The sequence below is a fragment of the Sebastes umbrosus genome, chromosome 8 (assembly GCF_015220745.1).
Source record: "Sebastes umbrosus isolate fSebUmb1 chromosome 8, fSebUmb1.pri, whole genome shotgun sequence".
NCBI lineage: Eukaryota > Metazoa > Chordata > Actinopteri > Perciformes > Sebastidae > Sebastes > Sebastes umbrosus.
In genome coordinates this window covers 5,766,556-5,789,000 of record NC_051276.1, presented here as the reverse complement: position 1 = coordinate 5,789,000, position 22,445 = coordinate 5,766,556, and the positions used below count along the sequence as shown (strand labels likewise).

The following is a 22,445-nucleotide window of genomic DNA, read 5'->3' as shown; positions in this document are numbered from 1 at the left end:
ACAAATATATATCAACAGCAAAATGATTCATTATATTGAATGTCCCATTTCAGAGTTTACTATTATTGTATATATTATATATTAGTGGATTACAATTATATAAAATAAGATAAGATAAGTCTGTTTCATAACCTTCTGTAATGTCTAGTTTAGAGAACTTGCACCCAAGAGCGCACCCTCTGGGTCGTGTCTAGAAGGTAACCCGCATATTGCGAAAACTTGCAAAAACGTGCAGAAACTCTCGCGAGACTCGCTGCCCGACGACCTTTCCAAATTATGGTTTACCTTCCTTGATTGATGCCCCCCCCCACCCCACTCACCCACCTGTTGCTGCAGCCGCACAGCTAATTAGTGAATTATGGTAACTACTGCTGTAACTCTGTGGTAAAAAGGTGCTCCTCCTGCTCACATTAGTATTTCATTAGAAAGCTCGACTCCTAACACTTCAACCGTGTCGCTTGGGGACAGCTTTGTGGAGGAAATAATCATGTTCGGCCATTTGTGTGCCTCTGTGGCTCTAGAGGCGCACTGCAAGACCGAGGCTAGCTAACGTTTCCTGACCTAGCTAGCTGCTTTGGACAGCCTCGCAGATTATTGCCCAGGTGTTACCTTGGCTGACTGCTTCACCTCACCAGGTAAGTGTTTGCTGCTTCTGCTAACAGGTTAAGTGATTTAATGTCTTGTTAGTTGGTGTTTGTGTGCTTGCCTATCAGTAAGCTAACGCTAGCTGTAATGATGCTGCTGAGGGACATGCCTTGTTGGCTGCTAGCATCATTTACTGCTGCTATGTACATTTATGTGCCTGTGAGCTATTTGTTCTCGGTTGTTAAGAGTTTTTCCCCATTTTATATTTTTAAAATGGTTCTTGCCATTGTATTGAGGTGTCTCATGTTGGCTGGTAACAACTTTGGGTTTGTAACGTTATCTGTACAAAATAATGTATGTTAGCAATAGGGGTGTAATAATGTATAGCAATAGGGGTGTGATAATGTATAGCAATAGGGGTGTAATAATGTATAGCAATAGGGGTGTAATAATGTATAGCAATAGGGGTGTGATAATGTATAGCAATAGGGGTGTGATAATGTATAGCAATAGGGGTGTAATAATGTATAGCAATAGGGGTGTGATAATGTATAGCAATAGGGGTGTAATAATGTATAGCAATAGGGGTGTGATAATGTATAGCAATAGGGGTGTAATAATGTATAGCAATAGGGGTGTAATAATGTATAGCAATAGGGGTGTAATAATGTATAGCAATAGGGGTGTGATAATGTATAGCAATAGGGGTGTAATAATGTATAGCAATAGGGGTGTAATAATGTATAGCAATAGGGGTGTAATAATGTATAGCAATAGGGGTGTGATAATGTATGTTAGCAATAGGGGTGTAATAATGTATAGCAATAGGGGTGTGATAATGTATGTTAGCAATAGGGGTGTAATAATGTATAGCAATAGGGGTGTAATAATGTATAGCAATAGGGGTGTGATAATGTATGTTAGCAATAGGGGTGTAATAATGTATAGCAATAGGGGTGTAATAATGTATAGCAATAGGGGTGTGATAATGTATGTTAGCAATAGGGGTGTGATAATGTATGTTAGTAATAGGGGTGTAATAATGTATAGCAATAGGGGTGTAATAATGTATAGCAATAGGGGTGTAATAATGTATAGCAATAGGGGTGTGATAATGTATGTTAGCAATAGGGGTGTAATAATGTATAGCAATAGGGGTGTAATAATGTATAGCAATAGGGGTATAATAATGTATGTTAGCAATAGGGCTGTAATAATGTATAGCAATAGGGGTGTAATAATGTATAGCAATAGGGGTGTAATAATGTATGTTAGCAATAGGGGTGTAATAATGTATAGCAATAGGGGTGTAATAATGTATAGCAATAGGGGTGTAATAATGTATAGCAATAGGGGTGTGATAATGTATAGCAATAGGGGTGTAATAATGTATAGCAATAGGGGTGTAATAATGTATAGCAATAGGGGTGTAATAATGTATAGCAATAGGGGTGTGATAATGTATAGCAATAGGGGTGTAATAATGTATAGCAATAGGGGTGTAATAATGTATAGCAATAGGGGTGTAATAATGTATAGCAATAGGGGTGTGATAATGTATGTTAGCAATAGGGGTGTAATAATGTATAGCAATAGGGGTGTGATAATGTATGTTAGCAATAGGGGTGTAATAATGTATAGCAATAGGGGTGTAATAATGTATAGCAATAGGGGTGTGATAATGTATGTTAGCAATAGGGGTGTGATAATGTATGTTAGTAATAGGGGTGTAATAATGTATAGCAATAGGGGTGTAATAATGTATAGCAATAGGGGTGTAATAATGTATAGCAATAGGGGTGTGATAATGTATGTTAGCAATAGGGGTGTAATAATGTATAGCAATAGGGGTGTAATAATGTATAGCAATAGGGGTATAATAATGTATGTTAGCAATAGGGCTGTAATAATGTATAGCAATAGGGGTGTAATAATGTATAGCAATAGGGGTGTAATAATGTATGTTAGCAATAGGGGTGTAATAATGTATAGCAATAGAGGTGTAATAATGTATAGTAATAGGGGTGTAATAATGTATAGCAATAGGGGTGTAATAATGTATGTTAGCAATAGGGGTGTAATAATGTATAGCAATAGGGGTGTAATAATGTATAGCAATAGGGGTGTAATAATGTATAGCAATAGGGGTGTAATAATGTATAGTAATGGGGGTGTAATAATGTATGTTAGCAATAGGGGTGTAATAATGTGTAGTAATGGGGGTGTAATAATGTATGTTAGCAATGGGGGTGTAATAATGTATGTTAGCAATAGGGGTGTAATAATGTATAGCAATAGGGGTGTAATAATGTATAGCAATAGGGGTGTAATAATGTATAGCAATAGGGGTGTAATAATGTATAGTAATGGGGGTGTAATAATGTATGTTAGCAATAGGGGTGTAATAATGTATGTTAGCAATAGGGGTGTAATAATGTATAGCAATAGGGGTGTAATAATGTATAGCAATAGGGGTGTAATAATGTATAGCAATAGGGGTGTAATAATGTATAGTAATGGGGGTGTAATAATGTATGTTAGCAATAGGGGTGTAATAATGTATAGCAATAGGGGTGTGATAATGTATGTTAGCAATAGGGGTGTAATAATGTATAGCAATAGGGGTGTAATAATGTATAGCAATGGGGGTGTAATAATGTATAGCAATAGGGGTGTAATAATGTATAGTAATGGGGGTGTAATAATGTATGTTAGCAATAGGGGTGTAATAATGTATAGCAATAGGGGTGTAATAATGTATAGTAATGGGGGTGTAATAATGTATGTTAGCAATAGGGGTGTAATAATGTATAGCAATAGGGGTGTGATAATGTATGTTAGTAATAGGGGTGTAATAATGTATAGCAATAGGGGTGTGATAATGTATGTTAGCAATAGGGGTGTAATAATGTATAGCAATAGGGGTGTAATAATGTATGTTAGCAATAGGGGTGTAATAATGTATAGCAATAGGGGTGTAATAATGTATAGCAATAGGGGTGTAATAATGTATAGCAATAGGGGTGTAATGTATAGCAATAGGGGTGTGATAATGTATGTTAGTAATAGGGGTGTAATAATGTATAGCAATAGGGGTGTAATAATGTATAGCAATAGGGGTGTGATAATGTATGTTAGCAATAGGGGTGTAATAATGTATAGCAATAGGGGTGTAATAATGTATAGCAATAGGGGTGTAATAATGTATAGCAATAGGGGTGTAAACATGCACGCTATTGTGTTTATGCTAAACTTGGCTTCATGAGTAGTATGCATTTTTTCGCATGGGAAAGGTTGTCTTATTTTCTCCACACACTGTATTCAGTCAAGCATATTTAGAGAAATACCTGTAAAATGTAGGACATGGTGCTGTGAGACACAGGTATAGCCCTTTCTCATGATGGACTTGTCAAACACAGGTGTAGCTAATAATGTTTAATTAGACACAATTTACAGACACAATCAACCATCGTGTCTGTACAGTGAGCCTGTTAATGATATTGGCTCTAATTGCGTTATATCAATTAATTAATTCATTTGTAACTTTAATCCCTTTATGGTCCAAAGTGGTTGTGACTTTGTGACAGATTTTGATAAACCAGAGTATTGCGGATTGTGTAATTTGAAAGGAAAGGCAAGCGGTGTTTGCTCAGAATTGTCTATTGTAATTTTCCTGTTTGTACTTGTACTTGCATAGGATAGGATAGGATAAGATAGCACTCTATTTATCCATGTACATAAATGCATGGTATTAATGGTTACATTGCTGTACAACTACAAGGCTTTTCTATGACTTGTTTCAGAAATGCCATATTTAGAGCAGAGATTAAAGACATTGTGACTTTTTCGGTTAACTTTCATATGAAAAATTGCTTATTGAATGTGAAGTGTGTTAGACACATTTTGTTACAGAGTGCATGGTTGTCAGCAATTTCCTTGATCATCTGATCTTATTATTGCACTGCACATTACTCTAAGCTACTGTATTGGTAAAATCCTGAATAATTACATTCATCATGGTGCTTTGAGTAAATCTGGCTTCCATTAGAGCCATTGCCTTCCCAGCTGCTGACCGCACAGCCGTGACATCCATGTCATAGTAGTACTCTCAGTCTGTAAAAGGTATCATTTACAAGAATAACTATAATTTTTTGTCAAACTAACATGGAAATGAACATAGATTAGAATAAAGAATTAATTTTTTGAACATCATTGGGTAAACTTGAAATCCACATTGAGAAAAAGTCATCTAATTTTTTCATATTGTGTGCTTTGAAGCAGGACTATAATTTGTTTCACCCTCAAACAATGTTGCTTCAGGTGGTAAAAACAAATGTCATAGAGCGCTGATCTTTTCATACCAGTCTGCTTAGCCAAGTGAAAGTTTAAAAAATAAAAACACAACCCACCTTGTCAAAGTGTAATATGAATAGTCCCTTTGTAGCCTTCTCCTTCATTGTGTGGATTTACATCATGTATGAGTTTGTTAAATTCTTCCACTGAGCACTTCATCTGCTTCCTTCTGCTTGGTACACACTACACAAAAATCAAGCCGATTTTGGGCCTGTTTTCCCCTCCCAACAATGGTCGGCAAAGACACATTTTTTTTTGATGGTTCTAAAGATTATCTTGCTAGATGTTCCTGTGATGTGAGGTATGATATAAGTGTTTTTTTTACATTCTCCTTTCTGCTCAAAAGTCCATCCTGGCTGCACCAATTTTCAAATGGCAAATATTAAACATGGTCAATATTTATGATCAGATCTCCTGTTGTCTGTGGGGGAACCCCGAGGACAGCCACAGTCACTTGGGAAAGGACAATAGTCAGTCTGACTGAAGCGGAAGGACAACCACTGACGTCATGGCGGCTGTGGGTATTTGCATGGGCTAATGCGAAGCATAAAGTAGTAGTAAGATGGACCTGAGAAATGGAGGACCAACTTATTTTTTGGTGGCAACAAAATTGCTTAATTTTTCGTCAAACATCACAATCTTGTAGCTGATCTGTCTCAAAGACAGTGTAATACTCCCACACGGACAACTTTTCCTTTAATTTTTATTTGTAAACAAACCACACATGCGCACAACTCACAGCACCCACCGTCACAGTTGTGTCCAGCCAGAGGCTTCTTTTCTGAATTAGCAGCTGGTGACTGTTGTCCGAGACCGAGCGCAAACAACCAACACAACATTTAGCCGGTGCAAAATTGATGCAACACAACAGATAAACATCTGCCACTACCATCAGCGAATGTCATCTAATTTGCCAACTGTTGACATTTGAAAAATCTTTTAGTGTGGCCCGGCCTTTAAAAGGTCATAAAAATCCAGGAGTTTTTTCGTTGCCATGGTTTATGTGGTGGTGAACATCAGCATGTGTCCTAATTCTCCTGTAACATGGAGGAACTAGGACAGGCAGCCAGGGAAAGTTTGGGGACAAAATGAGGAAGGTGTTAATGCTGTAAAGTAAGACTTTTTTTTTTTTATCACTGACGTCTGTAGATTATATTGACATTACAGAATAGTTTAAGGCTGCAACTAACGATTATTTTCATTTTCGATTGATCTGTAGATTATTTTTTTTGATTAAGAAATTAATAATCTTTTCTGAAAATAGTGAAATAAGCCCATCATAATTTCCCAAAGCCCAAGATAACGTTCTCGAATGTCTTGTTTTGACATATTCTGTTTATAATAACATGGAGACGCTGGAATCAGAGAATAATTAGCGTTTTTGCTTGAAATATGACCGCAACAATTAATCAATCTAAACAGTTGCTAATTATTTGTCTGTCTTTCGACTAATTGATTGATTGACTAATTGTTTTCAGCTCCACAATTTTGAAACACCAAAAGGTTCGATGAATTTCTACCAATAACTGTATAATTTAGTTAGTGGAGAAATAATAGAAAAATACAGTGTGGCTTTTCTTTGCGATAATCTGTTGTTGCTCTTCATCCACATGGCAGTATCCATCTCCTTGTCTCAGTGTGCCTCAGTAGCCCTTCCTACTAGTAAAACTCTGTCATAGGCAGGGCAGGCAGCCAGTCCACATGGACCACCATGCTGCTGAATAAACCCCCGCTTATTGATGTGGTGGGGAAAATCGTGTTTTCCTAGGCCTATTGGGGCGCTGACTGTGGAAGCCGCTACTGGATTAGAGGTGGCAGAGGGTTGTGTGAGTGAGAAATGAATTCCGATTTCCTGCACTGTTCGGGGCTTACTATCAGTAATATTTCAAGCTAAGAGAAACAATCTATCTATCCGGTGTGTCTGAGGGAAGGAGCCCCATGCCGGATTTTTTTTCAAGATGAAAATGAGGTGTTCTCTCAAGATTTCCTGCCTATCAATGGCATAATTCAAAGTTCAAGCCGTGCTGGCTGAGGGTTAAATAATCAATTTGTGTAAGGGTTAAGATGCTATTTGATTTGGAATCTCAAGGGCATGCTACAGGGCTTGTTTCATCTCCTCTGCACATTACCCAGAGTGCATCAGTGTGTCATTATCTCTCACAAGGATAGGAAAGGGAAAAAAAACCCTGAAAGAGACAAAACAAAGGGGGAAATAGGGAGTGAGGGATTGCAGGGTCTACAATAGGCTTCAGTAATGGCGCCTGGCGTGCAATTGTAAATCCATTCGCGTTGGAATTCAATCACCACAAAACTCTGAGTTCATAGAGGAGGATAGAAAGGAGAGAATAGTTTTCCATCTCACTATCACTGGACCATTAAAAGAAAGCGGCTGGTTTTCCTCCTGCCTCCAGACGCAAGGGGCTGTCGGGGTCAGAGTAAGGGGGCAGAGAGGGAGATGGGTGGGCGGTACGTGGGTGGTGAGGTCGGTCACCCAGGGCAGATGTGAAGGCACGGGTTGACGGTTGAGGAAAGGTCGGTTGGGTTGCAGAAAAATCCTGTTACACCTGACTGCTTCAACCTTCCCCACCTCGACTCCACCCTGTGCCCTTCATGGCCTCACGCATGGATGAGCAGTACACCATGGGAAGCCAGTATTGTTGCAGGTGGCAGTTTCAGGCATCCTGATTTTCAAGGACAGATATCACACCTCCATTTATGAGATGTCAGCAAAAGAGGGGGGGCGGGGCGGTATGTGTACTGCAGACATGCGTACATACAGGTGTGTGTGTATATATAGATACTGTCCAGTATCTACGAAAGGTCTATAGAACATTTTCATAGATCTGCAACGTATTTATTGGACTAAAGAAATATTAATAACTGCCTTCAATCCAGTTACAAAAGATAATATTTTTTCCACTGTGTAATGGTTTCTTTTCTGCTGGTTTTCCCCTCTTTTAATTGTAATTATTACATTAATACAATTTACTAATTAATACAATTCAGCTTTAGTACAATATCCTTGAGTGGTACGATATCCTCCCTGATTAGTTAAATGTAATTGATCCATAGGAGTAGAACAGACATTCACAGTCAGGGCTGTGCGATATGGCCAAAATCTTCAATCAGGATGTAGGTCATTTCATATCTCGATAACATATTAAGGCTGGGCGATATGTTAATATTTTCCAACCGGCCACCGTCAGCCCAACAACTGGCGATTACCGATATATTTGCATTTAAGTGTGTATACGTGTGCAGTTGGAAGAATGTCTCTCAGTTGTGTCAGTGCTCTTTGTATTGAATATTTAGCTCCCAAAAAATTCAGCACAGCTAAATGATAACATTAAAAATAATTTGTTTTCTCAAAACACAGTTACAATAGAAGGTGCTCCACAGCAAAAGCAGTAAAACCAAGGAAGGAGATATAAAATCCAAGGCCAGGAACATAAAAGCACAGCATCAAAGCAAGGTTAGAAAAGAGTGTTACATGAAAGGAAGTCTGCTAAAGGATGTGTATGTCTGTAGCTGCAGGGACGTGGCCAATAATAAATCCACTAAACTCATTTTTTACTCACTTTCTAATATAAGAATTCACCATCCTTTCCTCTGGGCAGTCATAAATCTTAATTGCTTGAGTGCATAGTTGTTAAAACAAAACTGATTTGGTTCATATTGGTAGTTGTTTGCCTTGTGATGTTAGTTTATCCTTCTTTGAAATTACCACCATGTCCCTAGATATAAAACTAAATTGACACCAAAGTCATTGAGACTGAGTATCAAATATAATATAATAACTTAAAGTTAGAATACCCTCAACGTTTTTACTATATTCACTGGTGGAAGAAGTATTGAGATTTTTAAATTGTGTAAAAGCAGCAGTACTACACTGTAAAATACATTTGTTAAAGGTATCAAGTATATCAATCATGTATATTATATTACTGAATTCTAATTAGTTATGCATTAATGTGTACATCACTTTGATATTACAACAGGTAAAGGTAGGTCTAATTTCACTTAATTTTCTGCTGGGTAGCTTAAAGGGACTATTTGTAACTTTTTAAGCGTATAAATGTAGCGGGTCGCCACACATGCGCGCTCGCATATGCGCGTTCGCGTGTGGCCGCTGCCTTTCCTCCTCTGCCTGCCTGCCTTCACTCAGAGAGCGCGCGCGTTCTCAGCTCGCTCCACCTCTAGACGTGAACGCGCGCTCACTCTTCGCTGCAGAAGAGTTAGTTTAGCTCTGAGAATATCTAGTGAATGTACAGTGGATGTTTTTGCAGAAATAACTGCTGCAGCTCCTCCAGACCAACAGAGCTTTCCTGTGTCTTGTGAAGTGACGGAGCTCCTCAGCTAGTAACGTTATCGTCTCGTTACCGACCGGGTGCCGGTGTCTCCCTACTCTCTCCGGCTGCGGGCGAAGAGAGCTGGGAGAAACGCTGTAGAGCCCCGCTGCATCAGCCTGCGCTGAGGCAGTAAAAGCCAATACTAGGATCAGATCTAAATCATGTTCATGGAGAGACCTTCGTCTGGTCAACTAACATTACTGCCAAGCAGCTGAAATATAGAGTGATATTGTGGTTTTAGCTGACGTGTGTCGCCTCACTGTTTTGAGTGATGCTCGTTCAGGTATATTTAGAGCGAGCAGGCGCGAGCCCGACGTTGACTTTCGTTGATTTCACGGCCACAGGTGTCGCTGTTAAGAAGCATTTCTGAAAGTTACAAATAGTCCCTTTAACCTATAATATATAATTTATTGGTTGATTTGAATATTTTGTATTAATCTAAATTCAAAAGTGACTAAAGCGATCAAATAAATTTAGTGGAGTAAAAAATACTATATTTGCTTGCAAAATTTAGTGGAGTAGAAGTATAAAGTAACATAAAATGGAAATACTTATGTCAAGTACATAAAAATGTTACTTAAATTGTACGTAACAATAGTACTTGAGTTAATGTACTTGGTTACATTTCACCATGGATTATATTATAGTTAAATTATTGCATTATGCAGTTAGGCACATTGAGTTTCCACAAGGTTATTATGGCCAAGCATCGTTAAAACTTATTTGATATTTATTAAAAGTTGTCCTTGAAGCTCTGTGATTTGATGTGTGGCCTTCAGGGCCTTTCAGTATTGGAGTATAGAGTAAAAACTAACTGCCATTTTGTTTTCACTCAAAGTTGATTTGCAAAGCTCTAACAAACATCTATCCTGTTTATATCCCTGAGGAAAGGCTGACATATCTGTTGCAGCTAAGCATTTTCCTGCGCACCTAAAGAGCAAATGACAGCAAGGTTTTTCACTATGCTGATGCCATTGTACTTGTACTTCTCTACTGTTGAGAATAGTCTATTGATGAATTCTCATGCATACTAAATGGAAAACCAACTGGAGTGTGCTCAAACTTTACATTATTGAAACTTTGACAGTTTGTTATTGCCAAGGCTGCTCAAGGACTGAAGGCTTCTTTTAATTAATACCAAGTGTGACACTTGAGTTAATATAATGCCTTCTAATGTCACCGCAGATCATTAATATGAAGGACTAGCATTTACCATAGCATTAATTCTTTCCAAAGATAAGCAGCATCTTCCTGTCCTCTTGTTCATGGACACTCATCTTCAATCTCAGCAACTGTTATTATCCTGTCACTGCTTATCTGCTCCATAAATTATATCCCTGCAGTTCAACAGGGCCCCCGCCTTTCAGCAATACAACAACACAAAGTGCCTCAGACCCTTTTATTAGTTAGATTACAATTAACATAGTACATTTCTGCTAAGGCATGTTTTCTCTTTGTTACCTATGCATCAGTGTGTTTTGCTCCAACTGAGACATCAGAAGGCAAATTCAAATTAGTTGGAAGTTGGAAACGGCACCACAGTCTGGTAGCAGCACAGACATGATCAAGATGTAGGGGAAAGAAGTGTAGTTAATGTATAGCGCAAAAAATAGAAATACCCATCAGTCGTGGACTTCGGAAGACAACAGCGCTGTGCAAATGGCAGGCGGCTGTTCAAGGAACCGCCAGAGCTTTTTATAAGCATCTTTCATCTAATGCTGACATCAGTGTTGAGCTTGTGGCTCCGGGGTTTTTTTCTCCAAAGCGTGGTTTGTAGGGCTGCTCGATTATGTAAAAGAGTATTTTGGTCAATACTGAGATCACGATTACTTAACCCGATGACCCATTTACATTGGAAACATCATACATTTAGAAAGAAAATTTTGTAACTTACATTTTAAAGCTAAATAATAGGTTTTCGAGGGAGCTTTGTGCTGTAGTAAACAACAATTTAATCATAAATACATTGGTTGTATAGATAGTAATTGTGATGAAACGGCAAAAAAAGGTCCCCAAAAAAGCATGGTAAATTAGACGGGGTCGTGTTTCAGGACGGGTCGGGTGGGATTGCTGACATCGCCGCACTGAGGACAGTCTGCCCCAGCTGACCGTGCCACAGCGAGCACTAAGCGGTTAGGTCCGGGCGAGGGGTTCTGTAAAGCGCCATCTTCACCCCAGGCCTTTCCAAGCCGACTTAGAGCCGGTCGCAGCACACCACTACGGTGGAAATGCGCCCGGCAATGGCCAGACAGCGCTGGTCCGTCCCTGACCCACTGTGCGGGGTGAAAGGACATCGCCGTAAAGGAAAGGGTTGTGCTGGATTTATAACACAAGACAATGAGAGCGTCATTGCAAAAAGGAATAATAACCGTTTTGTCGATTTATCTTGTTTTCATAATCATTGGTAGCCAAAACCATTGAAATTAAAATGTGGATTAATTGCATAGCCCTAGTGGTTTGCCACCGTACTTCTGTTGAAAAAGGGGCAGTCATGCCCTGCCCTCTCCCTATGAGCCTGGCTACTGTTGGCGGATTTAACGCCCATTGTGAATCCAGATTGAGTGAAACACTTCACATGCAGGTATCCCGCTAACTGAATGGCAATGCTCAGGTTTTGTCGGCAATCCCCCCATTCTTGTGCTGCACTTTGCAGGAGGTCTGCAATGTTAGCCCCGGTAAGACTTTTGTGTATTGCTCTAGTTTGGAAAACGTGAGACAGCAGTCGCCAGTCCTCTGTGAGATAATGTGCTGTTGGAGTCACATATGAATCCACTGCCCTTGACGTCCACGTATCAGAAGTTAATGCAATCCTTTCTGCTGTGCTCCTATATTCCTCAACTTTAAGCTTCACTTCTCTGTGGAGCTTGGTTACGGCTCCGTCGGTATAAAAACGTTGTGATGGAGTCACATACCTGGGTTCTAGTGTCTTGAGCATGTAGCAAGCCTTTTCCACAACGTTGTATGGACGCAGGTCTTGAAATGATGAATTGTGTTATTTTCTTAGCTCGCTCAATTGGAAGGTAGCTTTGTCAAGTGTGCTCAGCTTTGGCTGATTTTTCGGTGGAGCTGTCTTAACGTTAGCTTGGCTGTCAACGATCGCTATCTCTGTTTGGTGGCATGTGAGGTGAGCCCTCATGTTCGTAGTATTTCCAGAGTATTTTATTTTCATACACACTCATATCCAAGTGCTTCTTCCCTTCCTTGCTAAAAAAAACCAAAATAAGTCCTGAGGTTTGATTTAAAACGTCGGTGCATTTCTGATTTCTCTCTCCAATGACTCCATCTCTGTTTTGACTAACTTCCTGCCAATCCACTGACTTTATCCATGTCTGCACCAGAAAATACTCGGCACCATCTAGTGGACTAAAAAAGCAATCGTTACCATAAAAGTTGAAATTGTATTTGCAATATTAATAGTTTATATAATAAAAGATTGATACTTGACATCTGAGTATCAATACAATATTGCCACGCAAAATATTGCAATACTATGCTGTATCGATTTTTCTTTTTTTTCCCCCACCCCTAAGAGAGCGTGTGTGTGACAGACGTGAGTATGAAGTTAACCGTAACGTTATAGCTGTGGACGAAGCAGTGCAGTGTGTACAGTATAGGCTGTCGATTAATAAATGATACAGCAGGCCAAGTTCCTGTTGCCGTGTCTTGCTTGTCACCTGCAGATTAAAGTGAAGGGGTTAGCCCCAAAGTTAGCGAAAACAATGGCTCAGATTCGCTCGTTTAAGGTGGGTGGCATTTTGCCTAATCTTGGCAGTTCTTTAGACCACTATCGAAAGTGCAGACAATGATGGGCTGAAGGAAGCTTTTAGTTCCTTGAAAAGTAGCCCTGGGTTATTGTATGTTTATTTTCTGAAATTGGACTTTTGTAACTATTGTTTGTTATTCGGTTTTCTTGCTACAAACTTGATGATAATAAAGGACCTTTGAGTTTGTGTTGTGTCAGGCTGAGTTGCGTTGCCTCTCCTTACCCGACTCCTTAGTGCTCCTTCAGTGCTCCCTCCTACCCTCCATCTGACATCCCTGGCAAGACGTTGACAGCTTAGTCTCTCTCTCTGGCCACTGGAAATATGCTCAGAGTGCAGCCTCAGGGGTTGAGTGAAGGGGCTGTACTGCAGAAAGTCACCTGGGAAGACTTTGTGTGTGTTTGTGTGCACCACAGTGGGAGTCACAGGCTTTCTCTGGTCAGATGTCACCATAGTTGACACACACCTCTCTAGAGACGGCAATATAAAAAGAGACGGAGAGAGAGAAAGAGACAGACACAAAGTGTGATCTGGCATTTCCCTCCCTCAGATCAAAGGGTCTGTGATTGTCCACACACACACACACACACACACACACACACGCACTACCAGTTGTTTCATTACATTTGCAATTTGAATAATTATACTCAAGTTATTAATCTGACTGAGTCATCTATTACTCCTCTGACATGAGTTGGGTCAAGCCATTTTGGCTTCCTGGGATCTCTTTATTGATTTAATAATTATCTTTTCATTAAACTTTAACTTTCACACCTTAGCCATTAGCTAAACAGACTCTTTTTTGTCAGATTTAGATTAATTGTAATCACGCTTCTGGTGTGGCTCTGTTGATGGCAATGTCTGTCTGCCTCTCTGTGAGTCTGTTGGTCCACCACTTAGATGTATTGCCATGAAATTTTGTACAGACATTCATGATCCCGTGAGGATACATCTTAATGACTTCGGTGATCCCCTGACTTTTCCTTTAGTGCCACTGTGATGTTGGCCTTTGTGGTTTTAAGTCAAATATATCAACATTTATTAAATGAACTTCCATGAAAATTGGTTCAGACATTCATGTTCCTCTCAGGATGAGTTGTAATAACTTTGGTGATCCCTGACTTTTGCTTTAGTGCCATCTTCAGCCATCTCCTCTTTTATATTTAGTCTTTACTAATATTAATCAGCAAGTGCTGACTGGCTAACGCGCAAGACTAAGATGGTGAACATCTGCTGAATCTAATTTAATGCTTACATGTTTAGCGGGTTTGTTGACTCCCTGCTAAACATAAGTATTAGATTAGTTTCATCTTTATTGTCACTGCGCACAGTAAGTACCAGTACAGTTTTGCATCCATCTAGCACAAACGGTTGCCAAAATTCCTTTAAAAATTAAGGGCTGCTCCGATCAGGATTTTTGGGGCCGATCACCAATCGCTGGAAGCAGTAGCGGACCGATCACCCATCACCGATCACAGGGTCTATTTGAAGCCATGTCTCCTCGCTGGCTAACAAGCGATTCAGCTCCTCTGCTCTTTTCTCTCTCTCTCTCTGCCTGTCTATGTGTGTGTGTGCTCGTCTCTCTTGCTCACTGATTAGACACAACTGACAAATATGTGGAATAAGTACATAATTTAAAAAAAAGCAATCACAAACGGCAATGACACTAGGCTATTTCTAATAAATATAGTGGATGGGCAGATTTTGAAATTTCATCATGCGTTGGGTAGAAATTAGGGGAATTGAAACTCCAGGAGAACTGCAGGGAGAGGGGGAAGAAAATCAAAAATGTTACCACTCATGGAATGCATATTTTATTATTTATCAGATCATTCATATAATAGACCCTTTATATTTCCTTGCCAGAGTTGCTCGCGGCTCACAGAAAAAATAGACCAAACAGATTCCGAAACTATCGCTTGCAGATCCGCGGCGCTGGGCCAGGTGGGTGTGTCCAGCTGTGTCGCTCTCAGAGTGAATATAAAAGCAGGCGAGAAAGCAGGAAAAGGAGTATTAAAATGTTTCAATTCAGAATCGATTCGTTAACTGATTAGCCTTTATAGAGACCACGCTCAAATTATTTAGAAGGCGTAGCGGCCGGAAGCTATCGGTGGCAGATCGATCGGAGCAGCACCCTTAAATGAGATATATGTATGTATTAAGAAACTAATGAACAAAATGGAAATAAGGCATTTTCCTATGATATATACAAATATATCCAACAAAAAGTATGACATACAGCATGAACAGCATCTTACAGTAGCATTGTCTTTGTTAGCATGCTGACTTTTAGCTCAAAGTCACTATTGTGGCCAAGTACTATAAAGTCTCACGGAGCCACTAGCATGCCTGTGGACTCTTTTTGTTTAATCTATAACATTTCCTTTTTGTTTTTCTAATGTAAAAAATTATACTAGGCATAAAACGGTGGGACCATACAAGTGAATCTGTACCCATAGCATGTTATTATTACCTTGAAATCATTATCAAGACCAGGCAAAATGTCCTCACAACCAACATTGTCCTCATATAACTATTGGTCTGTCAAGAATCAGCGCTCACAGTTGTAGCTAAACCAGACACCACGTACACACACATTCTGTATTTTTCCCACCTGCCTCCCTGCCCTCCCCTCTCTCTTCCCTCTCCCCAAACCCATCAGCTCAATGTAAGCCCTTCTCCAGCATGGAGCCAAAGAGTTCAGTGATGCCAAGCTGAGTCCCTTAATAACCCCACAGCTCTCTTTCCTGTTCCCAGTGCCAACCCTGCTGCGAATGACAACTAATATGGTGGTGGGCCCCGCCGAGACATGTGGCCCACTTCCTGTATGACTGAAGGAGGTGAGACTGGTCAGATGTTGGCTATCACATCTACCTGTGGTGAGGAAAGTCACATGGAAAAGGCCAGAGCTGTGTCTCAAATCGGATCTGTGAACTGTGCACACTATGTACTTGCTTGTGTAGTGCGTGCATTTCTGCAGGGTAGTGTTGTCTCAAATCGCACACGGCTGTTGTGTACTCACCGGAAGGTCGGTAGATCTGCTGGTGATAGTCAGCCATTTATCACGCTGTATTGGCAGTATTTCAATTCAGACGAATAAATTAACCCAATAATGGCTTTTATCCGACTACAGTATAGTGGTATTTGATGAAAAAAAATAAATATATGTAACTTAAATTAGTAAGGTTCAGTGTTCGCCCTTTCAATGGCAACCCCTGCAGCTTCCTTGCCGATTGCTGGAAGTAGACCCCGCCGATCTGATCAGCGATCACAGGGTCTATTTGAAGCCATTTCTCTGCGCCGGTCAACATGTGATTCTGCTCCTCTTCTCTTTTCTCATCTGTCTGTCTACTTGTGTGTGTGTGTGTGTGTGTGTGTGTGTGTGTGTGTGCTGGTCGTTTAGACACAACTGACAAATATGTGGAATAAGTACATCATTTCAAAAATGCAATCACAAACAGTGACACTAGGCTGTTTCTAATAAATATAGTGGATGGGCCGATTTTTGAAATTTCATCATGTGCTCAAAATAGGGGGAATTGAAACTCCAGGAGAACAGCAGGGAGAGGGGGAGGAAAATCAAAAGGGTTGCCAAGCATGGAATGCAAATTTAATCATTTATCAGATCATTTATATATTAGATTTCTATTTTCTTGCCAGATTTGCTTGCGGAAAAAAATAGACAGACACCGAAAATATCATTGCAGATCTACGGCACGGGCCTGGTGTGTGCGCGCGCATGTACAGCTGTGTCGCTGCAAAGAGAGAATTAAAGATCAGGCGAGAATGCAGGGGAAATGAGTATTGAAAACGTTTCAATTCAGAATTGAAACGTCATCTGACATCTCTTCTGATTGGCCTTTATTGAGGCCACGATCAAACTATTTAGAAGCGTATCGGCCGATAACGATCGGTGGCCGATCGATCGAAGTACCCTCATAGTGTAGCTAAGATAAAGATAGCGTTTGTCCTGTGGGTGGTACTTACGAAAACACCACGGGTTCATTAAAATCTAAATTTATCCCCTTGGGAGCATGAATTTTCTCATCTCTTTTTGATTATATATTTTGCTTGTATACAGAGGAAAGCTCGGGGGTTTAGCTAAAGCATCAGGATTCATCTGTTCACAGAATGTTGACGGAAAGTCTGCTAGAAATCAGGCTATTAGCTTTGGAGTTACCTTGGACCAAAACCTTTGTCAAGAGCAAATTTTGTTCTGACAATGGTGCTGTTACAGGAGGCTGTGGCTTGGGAAGGGTCGGGGATTTTATCTCTGGTTCTTCCTGTCCACATATTGAAGTGCCCTTGAGCAAGAAACTGAACACCAAATTGCTCACTGTCGAGGGTGTGGGTGAATGAGAGGAACATTTTACAGTGTGTTGGATAAAAGCACCACCTAAATGCAGTCTATAAGATAAAGGGTCAAAGGTTCTCCAAAGTCATTAGTAAATCATCCTCAAGGTGCCATGAATATTAATTTCACAACAAATAGCATTTAGAATAAATTATTATTATATTATATACCTTATTGATAAAATCAGAAATAATAAAATTAAAATAAACTTTTCACTAGTGGAGAAAACATAAGAAGAAAAACCCCACAGCATCGAGTACTTGGCAGCAAAGATGGCACCAAAATAAAAACGGGTACGAACTCAAAGTTCATCACTTTAGAAATCGTATCGACCAGTCAGCATTGTCAACCTCTGATATGACGGAGGTTTCTCCCTCACCACAGCTAGAAAATGTGCTTTTTTTTTTTTTTTTTTTTTTTTTACAGTATATTGACTGTGTGGCTGTAGTGTGGGAGGTTTTTGCTCCGCAGCTTCATGGTCAGGTTCAGTCCGTAAAAACCTGAAATATATCCTGCCTCAACTTGCCTAAGGGACCTCTAACACATCTGAAAGAATGTTATTAGTATGGCTCTCCATAGAGACATACTGTTTCATGACTGTCTATGTGAAGCCTGTATGTTCTGACAAGACGTAAGATATTGACTAGTTTTGCTAAATCTTGGCTATGAGAAGCTAGAATAGTTAAAAACACAAACCCTAGGCTCTGTATAGTGGGAGTGAGGCCGTGCCTCTGCTCTGTCCACCATGTCCTCCTCTCCCTCTCTCCACATCTTCCTGTAAAGCAGCAGGGCTGTGTGGTGATGGATAAGGCCGGAGTGCCTTACAGGCTCTGCGGGGGCTGATGAATTCACCTCTCCTCCTCTGTGTCTGATCTGACCCCAGGCTCAGCGTGAACTACTACATCTCCACAGCCCAGAATGCTGCAGCCCTCCACACAGGAACACGGAGCCCTGTGGCCAGTACACATGCACATCTCCTGAAGCATGCGGAAACATCGTGTTTTAAATGGAGCAGTTTTTTAAAACCTTTGTTTAACCTTCAGGCACTCACTCTGAGATTAAAACTTTCTATTTCAACCAATGCAAAACTTGAGAACCATGCACAGTTTTTTTCATTGCGTTAAGACCGTGACAGATGAGCAGTGGCAGTTGTTTCTTTAACTTTTCTTTTGCTTTTGATTCCTATCAGTGAGATAAATGACAGAGTACCATGCCCCTGCACCAGGTTATATCAAATCTGCGAGGTGCTTCAGAAAGCTCAACATCAATTACCTCGCAGGCTGCTGTGAGTTCAAAAAAGGTCAATGTTTAGTCTCAGTGTTGCCAACATTATTTAATCAAAGTAGATTAAAAGAGGCATTTTGTTTCCTTAAATCAAGTATCTGCAAAAAGAGGATTGTATATACATAGACATCCAAGTAAACAATAACATATCTTGTAAAATACGGAGTGCATTTTAAACTAGCTTTTTTTCACACACACCAGTTATACACCAGTAGTTTTAGTCCTGAATATTTTGGTGCACATCTTCCAGTCTCCCTAAGCTGGTAGTAAACTGCTCCTTTCTTTGGGGGGAACAGAGTAGTCTCACTGGTTTTATAGGTGTCTTTTAATTAGCCACTAATGAAGACAGAGCGGAAATGGTTCCACTGATCAATTGTGCACATAATTAGATCAGGGTTTTTATAGTGAGAAGCAGAAGGGAGGAGGAGACGAGACGGAGGACGACCACATGCAAACAGACATGTATTGGAAGCCCATTAGCTGTCAAATTCAGGTTCAAGTGCTTCTCTTCAGCTCCGACTGGCAGGTTCAACAATCCGAATACAGCTAGTGTCTTTTTGGGAAATCAGAACTAAATATAGTCTTTTTTTTTGTGTTGCTTGCCTGGCTTCCATGCTCACTACCTCCTAAATGTAATGTCTCAGCAAGTCTGCTATCATAGGAGATCCAGATTTTTTCTCAGCCATACCTTGTTAGGTCATTCATGTGGAGCCCAAGTTTTAATGCAATATTTCAGACGGCGCCCGAAGGCAGCCATGCTCAGCAGTCTGCCCGTCGTTGTATGATGATGGGAGATCTACGGAGGCCCTGAAAGCTCAACAGACACATGCAAATAGACACAACACAAGCAAATGAAGAAACATCCTCAACAATCTGACGACACATGCACAGTATGTAGAAAAAGCGCTGTACAGCTGTGGATCTAGACAACCCGCCTATAGCGACAACTCTTTCTGCATTTACTTGCATTTGGACATCAGAGTTTTGCGTCAGCCAGAACTTTTCACATTTCATATATATTTTTAGCTGCAACCAGCAGCTTTATAGCTTGCTCTGTTCATCAGTCGGTCGGCCCACAAAGCTTATTTGGCGGCCACAGTTTTCGCCCTAGGAGCCTGAAATTTCCCATGGGGGTATAGTGTTGGCGAGGCTTTGTGTGTGGGTGTGTCTGAAGGCATGAACGCACGGATCCATGCACGTACGTGGTCGCAACTATTGCGAATTAGTGCTTGTTTAATTAGATTGTCCAAAACTGGGCTGGCAAGGCATTTTTTAGGAGTGGCAGCTGCCACCCTATGCAACCCCGTAGATCCACTATTGACACTGCAAGAAGCTCACAACACAACGGAAACTGTTTTCAAGGGACGCTAACAAGTGATGCACACGGCTTGGACATGCTTGTTGTTACCGTGGTTTGTGGCTTATGAAGTTATTATTATGAAAATAAGCAAAAGGCTAATGCTAGATTAACAGCAGATACAATCATCAGAATATTAAAATATCCCCAAAAATAAATAAATTGAGTCATTTTCCAACACAACTGAGGGATAGCCGACTTGGCAACAGCAAGCGTGTCCCAGCTGTGTGCATCACTTTTTAGCGTCCTCTGGAAACAGTTTCCTTGTTGCGAGCTTCTTGCAGTGCTTTTTCTTAATGCTGTTGCATATGTCGTCAAATTGATGTTTTCATGTGTCGTGACTCGTCAAATTGGTGAAGATGTTTCTTTATTTGCTTGTGTGTTTTGTATGTTTGCATGTGCCTCAGTAGATATCTCATACAGCAGCAGAGAACAGTGCAGTGGCTGATGTTAGGATTACTATGATGCACAGGATGGATAGATGCTGCCCCCTGCTGCCCCTGCCTGATTTTTTTTTTTGCCTTTGCAGTTTTCTTCCTACATGAAATAACATTTAACATCACTTGCCTTAAAAACCTGCTTATATCAGTGACAATTCTGGGGACAGACGGGAAATAACTCACATACTGTACAAGATATTTGGTCGGTTTAATGAATTATGACACTGGTTGTCAGCTTCACGTGTTCTCTTTTTTTTCTCTCGGGTTCCACAGCATCACTTTCACCTGAGCATACTGATGATGTGACCAAAGTGGTATCACTTTGGTTTAGCAAGATATTGCAGTTACTATACTTCAGTTCAAGCAAGTCAAAGCTTGATCCTCTACAGCAGTTTTTCTGTTTTATAATGGAGAGCTAAGAGAGTGCAGTAGTGCAGTCAGAGTGTTGTGTATCCAGACCACCACTCGAGGTCAGTGTTTCGTTATAAATGGTTGGACTTGTTAAGAAGTCAACAAGGACTGCAGTTTAGTGGAACTACCTCAGTCAGGTATATTCAATGTATATTATAATGTATTTATAACTAAGGGAACACAGCCAGCTGAGGTGTTTTTCAGTATCTGTCGCAGTTCTCTTTAGCAAGCCACTGAACCTCTATTGACTTTAGAGGCTGATACATATTTGCTCTAAAAGTTGAGCGACAGGAACATAATTTGGCAGTTATTTTGATAATAGATTTGTTATTTGAGTCTTTTTCAAGTAAAAACTCCACTCCGTTCTCTGGTTCTGGGTTCTCAAAATGTGAGGATTTGCTGATTTTCTGTTTTATATAATTGTGAATGAAGTATTGGTTTAGCAAAATAAGACATTTGAAGACATCACCTTGGACTTAAGAAATTGTTATTGTCATTGTCACTATTTTCTTAATTTTACATAACAATCAAAGTAATTGTTGGATTAATTGATAATTCAAATAATTATTGGTTGCAGATAACACTAAGTAAGATGTGATTTTTAAAAATGAGTGTAACCTTTAAGGTTAGGGTTGTTTCCTTTGTCATACAGAACATGGATAAAAAGCAGCTGCTGCACACTTAATTTGTTATTTACTTGGATATAAAAAGATATAAGGATAATGTTACCAATATTAGGTAAAAACATAATAAGATTCAAATTCCATTCATATGACCTAACCCATTCAGTACGCACATTAAATCCTTTTTAATATCTGTGGCCCTAGACAATGAAAAACAACCTTAAAGCTGTTCTCATTGAGCTTCACAGAGCCACATCAATTCCACATAAATTGAAATTCCAACAGATGGAGCTGAGTTGAACAGAATCACCAAATGTCACGAGTCTTTAGAACAATCCAAACAAACAATACGTAGGCGGCGAGTAAATGATCTCTCCTGTTCTATTTGTTTGTCTGCACGAGAGTCATGCAGATGATAGACAGCAAGGTTGCGGATGAAACGTTTTCATTCCCAGCCTCATTAAATTGCCCTGGAAGTATCTGCTGCACCCCAATACACCTCCACCTCTCGGTATACCCAGCCCCCCCCTGTTCCTTCCACCCACCAAGCATACAGCAGCAGAAATACTTTATTCAGTGTCATGTACAACGGTGGCAAGATCTGCCTGCATGTTTGATTTTGAATTTGAATACATTTGACACTGTAATCTGAATGATTTAGGTTTAAATGAGATTAGGTTTGTGATGCCGTGCATTCCTCTCTGTGTTACATTTAATAGCTGTTCGTTAACTCACTGGAAAAAATGCTTTGTTTTCACAATTGATTTACATGCCGGCGAGGTGTGAGGATTTTTCATTTTGCCTTCGGAGAGGTCTAGTTATGGCTCGCTCGCAATGCAAATACGGCTGTGGGCTCATCCTCGGCTGTAGCTGCTGAGGTCATGTGCTTTTGCTGTGTTGTGCATGTGCCAACCCAGGCCTAGATAAA

The 22,445-nt window shown here is 40.1% G+C and overlaps 1 long non-coding RNA gene across 1 annotated transcript; it reads left to right on the top strand.

Annotated features, from left to right (window-relative positions):
- The first annotated feature begins 506 nt into the window (after positions 1-506).
- Positions 507-18,460, top strand: LOC119493263. Its single transcript, XR_005207937.1, has 3 exons — positions 507-635; positions 15,806-15,888; positions 18,286-18,460. It is a non-coding gene; the product is annotated as an uncharacterized LOC119493263 (long non-coding RNA).
- The last annotated feature ends 3,985 nt before the right edge of the window (positions 18,461-22,445 follow it).